The sequence below is a fragment of the Lactuca serriola genome, chromosome 3 (genome assembly GCF_051521515.1).
Source record: "Lactuca serriola cultivar US96UC23 chromosome 3, Lser_US96UC23_V15, whole genome shotgun sequence".
Taxonomy (NCBI): domain Eukaryota; kingdom Viridiplantae; phylum Streptophyta; class Magnoliopsida; order Asterales; family Asteraceae; genus Lactuca; species Lactuca serriola.
Window position 1 is genome coordinate 193814191 of NC_136410.1, and position 7290 is coordinate 193821480.

A 7290-nucleotide genomic window follows, 5' to 3' on the forward strand; every position below is an offset into this window, starting at 1 on the left:
ATGGAACAAGTTCAGGATCTAACTATACCGATGAATCACAACGCAATTGTGATAGTTATATCGGGTATACATGATCATAGTAATGTGGATGTTCACGGCTTGCATACATGCAGGGGTCGTGTGTAGGTCCCAAAATCCCTTTGACAAGGGAGCGTTTAGCCTGGGATCTAGCCATCACATTATACCTTATCCCTCAAATAAGGCAATTGAGTACCGATGTAGTTATTTATTAAAAATGCTACAGTACTTAGAAGAATTACCCTAGACTTAAGGTAATTGGTACGGTTGTAGTTCGACACTACACCATAGTACTATTTCATTTTCCCATTACATTCACTTCGTGAACATTCACACGACGCACGGTAATGTAGAAACTATCTTTTTGGTTAATGATAGTCAGACTTGGGAAAATATACACTCTTACAAGAGACACACACAGACACTAGATGCCTTGGTAGAAGGCTACATATAGATCAGTTAAGTCTTGGTAGAATTCTCCTTGTTATAATAGTAGGAATCATAGGGATTTCTAGGGTTTTTCAAACGTTTACAGTGGTTTTACAAACATTTTAATACTTACAATCCATACACATGCAAATACTTACTTACAAATTAAGACACTAAAATACTTATGATCTCACCAGCTTTAAAGCTGATACTCTCTTTCAAAATAACTTGTATCCTCAGGTCAACCATAGACAGGTACCGATACAAGGTTCAGGGAAGATGGCGCTCGTTCAAGACGAATCTTTCATTTTGATTTATTATTTAGTGTCTATTATAATTTGACAGAACACTTGTATTAAAATTATATTATTAATGCAATGGATGATGTTGTTGCTTGTTTAGTACTTTTCATTGTTGTGATATTGTACATGACGTCCTCCGCCCTAGAACGTTTCCGCTGTTCTTGGTTTTGGGGTGTGACACATAGGCCACAAACTCAAGGCCGGACCGAAAACCCAATGCTAGACCAAAAACTAATGGGTTTTCGGTCCAAGCTACAATTAATCCTACTATTAGTTTTCGGCGCAAATAATAAAACGATAAATGCTAAGAAAAGCAAAGTATAAACCAATTTTAGACCCAACATGTATCTGACGTATGTGGGTAGTTATCAAAAGTGGATCCCTAGGGTTCCAACCTGGCATTCTCAAGCCCTCTAACGAAAAGTTAATATTGATGACGTTTTTAGGGAGTACCTCGATGCCGGCATCCGTTTTGAAGCACCCACTCCCCTTCCAGGGCCTCATGATAGTAAGGATCTCCTCCTTAACTTGGTGTTTGCCGACATCTTTCTGATCTCGGGTATTTCTCTGGTTAGTGTCAAACTTGGACCTCAAGTCCTTTGCAATTGATGTGAGGTTGCCTGTTAGGTGCTTTTCATCCATTTCCTTCCTCAGAATCGTGCAATTGCCGGTATCGTGGGTATTTTGGCTTGTGTTACCCACAATATTTCCCTTTCTCTTTGTTCACCTTTGTTGGTATTTTCTCAACTGCATGCACCTCATACCGGTGGCTCTGGAGCTCATCTTTGCCAAAATCGAGAAAGCTGCAAGATGGGTGTCTTGAGTGCCCATTGTGCTTGTCATGGCTTCTGTCATTGTGGTCTTGGTGATTGGGGCTCATGTGGGAGTTTGCTTCTTCTTACTTGATATACACGTTTGCGACGACCTTTAGATTGGTTTCCTTCCGTTCCTCACCTTCAATCTGCCAGAGATATTTCTCGACTCTATACTTGATCTCCTCTCTCAACTGAGGTACTGTCCCATGCATATTCTTTGAAAATAGTTCGAGGAGTAGACCCTGGACAAAGGCGCCAATTACAAGGAACTCTTTATGGACTGGGACATTGAGTGCTGCCAGCATGAATCTATCGGAATATGCTCGTATCGAATCTCCTTCTTTTTACTTGCATGACATTATGGAGTTTGTATCTCCATTCCCTTTCCTTAGTTGCATGAAATTGTTGAGTAAAAGGCATCTTAGCTGTTCAAAACTCGCGATGCTGCCCAGTCGTAGCACCTTGAACCACTTTATGGCGTTTTTGGATATGTAATAGGGAAATATGCACACTTGAATTGCTTGTCCATCTTCAGTGATGTCATCGTCCACTCATAGTTGTCGATGTGTTCATTGGGGTCAGTTGTTCTGTCATACCTGGGGATATTTGTTATCATTGTCGAGTGTGGGATCTTATACTGCAAGAGCTCCTGGAAAAAGGCAAAACTGGTGTTTCTCACCAGGTTTTCCATGAGAGAGTATGGAAAACCACCGTACATCCACTACTAGAAAAACAGTCTTTTACGACTCGCAATGTGTGTCGTAAAACGCTCAACCGATGCACAAATGCGCGTCAACGAAAGCCCTGTCATAATGAGAGACCACATGCTTTTGCGCGTCGTCTATAGACGATGCACTTTTACGACGCACGTTTATGACACACAATGCGTATCATTAAAACCCCTGTCAAGAAAGGCCATGTCATAAATGAAGTTGACACACATTTTTGCGTATCGTAAATTTAAATGTTTAAAAAAATATATTTATTAATTTATTAATTTTTAATTTAAATTTGCATTTAACGTCTCATAATAGAAATAAAATACCATAGACAAAAAATAAAATCCATTGCATAAAATTTAATGTCATACAATTTTATTTTTACAATATATAAATTAGCGTTCATCTAATCTATTGTGTGTTTCATACTAACAATTGAAATGAAGAATGCAACACTTGCATTTGTAGCATCTTATCTCTTTCAACTTGAGCTTTCTTTTCCTCTTCTAACTCCAGAGCTTTTCGCTTTCATCAACCCTGTAAACACAACACAAAATCACTTGTCATTTTCATTCTACTTTTAAAATTAACTCTTATTAGGACATTCTACTTTTAAACCTACCAATCTAGCAAATTTTTCAAAGAATATAATTTATATTTTTTTATGGAAAGTACATTGCTGTTTCTTGAATACAAGATGTTACAAATCAAGAAACTTACATGGACTGCTGACCACCGGTTTTTCCTGCATTATCTGAGTATACATATGAATATTAGCCTTGTCTAAAGTACTTGAATGAAGAGGATGAAGTGGATGTGTATCATACAAATAAGATTCTCTCAAGACAAAATTTATTAAGCAAAATACCTAATTTGCCCCTCCACTAATAAGATTCTCTTTATTTGCTGATTTCCCATATCACCCTTGTCTAAAGTAGTTGAATGAAGTGGATGTGTATCATGCAAAAAGAATGGAACAAGATATTACTAAAATACAGTTTCATAGTCTAGGCCTTGGTTATCCTCTGGTGAATAATTGTCTGAACTTATATCAACAAAGTTAATTGCATTGTAGTTCTTAATGAATCTCATGTACAGTTGTACCATTTTTTAACTCTATTGTTTGTAGCATATATTTGGTTATTGATTTTTTTGTCATTGTAAGCACATCACAATTCTTACATGTAGATATATTCAACACTGTTAACCAGTGGAAGAAAAACAAAAGGATATATGTATGAGTCAACTATACAAGTTTATGAAGTTTTAGAAGAGTCAGTATATCCTTTCGCAATTCCAGATGCTCTGCACAAACAGATTTAGTAGGGTATTTGGGTTTCAAATTCACCTATTAAAATGGAAAGCGTATATTACTTACTGTATGAGTAAGATAATAAACAACGAAAGATTGTAATAAAAATCTGGCATTGAAGAATTTATAGAGGAATGGATAGGAAGAAACCTTGAGCTTTTGTAAGAACTGTTCAACACACTTAATAGTTCGCAATCCTACTGAAGAGCTTGCAACTTCCACCATTTGATCCAGTGCATAGGTACTTAAGTTCACCCGAAGCTGCACACAAGAAATAATGGTATGATTTCCTTCAGAGTACAAATATGAAGAAAAAAGAAGCAAACAACTCTTGATTGATATGTGGGGCAGGTGTTGAATTAAGAAACATACAAGTATTTACCATTCATGTGAATATTATATAATAAATAAATAAATAAATAAATAAATAAATAATATAGAAGCAATGGCCATAAAGACTTGCCATACCATGCGAAAGGAAGCTGAAGCAACAACAACATTGGCTGCCATTGACATCAAAGGTGCAGCACCTCAACTCCACCTACAGCCACCTGCATACTAGAAGGTGATACGGTATCAGCAGAAGCACCAGTTTTCTCCACGCCTTCTGGACTAATATTTGATGTGACAACCAACTCTGCATCTTGAGCAGCCTAAAACACAAATAACCAAGTATTATCTTTTCAGAAAATAAGGGGCAGAGGAAGCTTAATCTTTTACATCATTCCACAAGTTCATAAAATTACTAAACTTTCTATTAAACACTTCACAAGATTACAAAACTTACCTTTGCATCCATACGTGACTCATTTATTTACTTAGCTTCAGAAAGAACCTGAAACAAAAAGCTTATGTTCCATATTAATACTAAATGAAAAAAAAGGATTTGATTATTTGAAGGGAAAAATGCATACCTCAGCATCTTTATGCTCTTGGTGCTTTGTCAGGGAGAGAACCATGGACAATGCACGCTTACGCTCTATCTCTTGAGAGATATTGTCTGGGGGAGAACCATGGACAACTGTTGGTAATAATGAAGACAAGAAAAAGAAAGCATAGGATGACTGCAAAATAATAAGCTATTACAATGCAGAACGCTCAAGTTAATGACCAACAACTTCATGCAAAAGTAATTGTCATGGAAAGGAAGAAATGACATCTACCTTGTTGTATTTTGCAAAAGGAATAATCTCCTATCGGTGGAGTTCCATTTACAACTCTAACCTATAAAAGTTCAGAAGAAAAATACATTTTATGAATACCTCTAAATCACAAAAATAAAAACGTACAGAATAATATACCCAATGGTACAGCTGCAAGTTATCTTTTCGAGCAAAATTTATGAATGCAAGCCATTCCCAAGTTATCTGAAGAACAAAGAGTCACCAGTAAGTGTTCGAGATAAAAACAACATCAATGAGGATATCAAGTAGGAAGTGATGAACTGATGAACAAAAGAGTGAATGTGATTAAAAGTCAATATGTACGACACATGTGACTTGTGATCTCACTTATAATATCCTACACAAAAGACTAAGGTTGAATAAAGTTGATCCCATGCCTCCCACTACAATTACTAAGTAGTTCAATAATCTAAGAGATCTATCAAAGAATCAACCCATGAATGATGTAATTCTTTAAAGCATGTGTTGATGAAAGGGTCAGCAGACTTGAGCACATAGTTCACTTCTGCAGTAGAGGGGACTCATGTATTTTGGAAAATTTGAAATATTGGGTTGTAATTGTTGACAGTGTCCAAGTAAATACAAATCGAATTGCAGATGGGGTGATACATTAGTAAATACTTAACTAATACCCAACTAGAATAGCAACTTTGCAAGCAAGAATCCCCAGTCCAATAAACTTACAGACGTTATACTTGAGCAACTTGGGAGAGAAATTAGAAAAGGTCACAAGCCAACCTTCTCATTTTCAGGTTGATGATGCTTTTTTAACTGATTGGCATCAATGGAAGGCATAAGAGGCGCCACACCACCTGTAATCGCATAAACCTACAACCATAAATGCTTCAAAAAATTAAGAAACCACACAAATTATCTCAAAGGTAAGTATGCATGTAATGTACAAACCTCACACGAAATGCCATCGGGTTTTCTCTAAGAATCCTTATGGGGTCTCGATTTCTTTTCTTGTGGTATGGGCAGTGAAGTTTTTGGTATTCCTAGAATGTTCTTGGCATCCATTATCGAAGTTAGGATTTTGACGTTAGTCCTTGTAATACAGACCAATCAATATTGTACGAGAAACTGCAGAAAACAAACAAATATTAAGTTGGAATAATGAAAATGAAACTAAAAATGATAACTTACCACTATAGTAACGATTCTTCAGTTCCTCCAATGTTCGAGATGATGAAAATCTTTCAGCAATCACAAAGAATCGCATATCGAAACTTTCAATCAAATCAAATAGTTCATCCGTCTCTTCTTTGGTCCATTTATGGCATACACAATTTTGGATCGCATCTTATTAGTAATTAGCAAATAATATCTATAATTGAAGATTTATTTAATTATAGAGGCAAATTGGAAGTTTCATGTGATAGGAAACCAGATTAAAAAAGCAATCGAGAATTTAACACATATAGGACCAATTTCAAGTCAATTAGTAAAGTTGGAGAGAAGATGTAGAGAACTGAAGCGGTGGAGGTTTGAGAAACGAGAGAGAAGAAAGAAAGAAAGGGTGTTTTTGGTGGGGATGAGCTAGGGTTTTCATCCGGTGGAAACAAAGCAGGCTTTTTAAATTTTGGATTTCATTTCCCCGTTGGACGAAATGTGCATTTCATTAAAATTTATAAAGCGACATGGTTAGACGACACACATTTTATTTAAGGTGCCCTCCGTGTTTTTTTATTAGAAACTAATTTTAGGGCACGTAAAAACGTGTGTCCTCTATGCTTCATATTTTAGAAAACCGACATCAATCTTTAGGGCACACACAAATGCGTGTCCTCTATCAGCGCGTGTCATTGATTGTGCGTCGTAAAAGGCTGTTTTTCTAGTAGTGATCGTAAACTGTTGACCATAATACGGGTTCTTGTATGCTTGATTGTACATTTCCGCTTGTGATATATATGATTACTACTGGGAGATCAATTGCATGCTTTGCTATAGTTGCGAGCTTCGCTCTGGCTACTAGCGCATGCTTGGAATTGACCCCCAAAGCTGATGAACGAAGATGTTAAGCTACTACGTTGATGACAAGTGAGGGTTAGATGCTTGTGACGACAGTGTTTGGTGGTTGGATCTGTGAAACTGCTGGAAATATGGGTTGAACATAAGAGGTTGTTGAGTGAAAAGCGGGATATGCGACATTGCTGCTACCGGGGAGAATTGATTGCTTGAAATTAGGTATTATGTGGAGGACAGTATGGTCCTTGGAGACCAAGTGTTCGTCCCCAACTATTGTGGTAACAATTGCAACTAAGAAATCGCCGGTTACGACTGCTGAGTCGACAGTAGGGACTATTGTGTCAGCGGTTGCGACTGTTGATTCGTTGTCAACTGGGGTGCTCTGATCGCGGTTGCAATCAGTTGCTCTACTCTGACGAAGGATGGTCTCCATAGGGCGATGTTTGCTGTCGCTACGGTTCCCGTTATTAGACATGGAGTCTATGTTCCTGGTGTATGAGTGGTGGCTTGTCTGTCTGAGGCCGATGGTTGTGTGCCATCGAA

At 37.3% G+C, this 7290-nt stretch overlaps 1 pseudogene; it reads right to left on the bottom strand.

The window, feature by feature from the left end:
- Positions 1–3529: 3529 nt before the first annotated feature.
- On the bottom strand, positions 3530–5799 carry LOC145095953 (SWR1-complex protein 4-like; annotated as a pseudogene).
- Positions 5800–7290: the final 1491 nt, after the last annotated feature.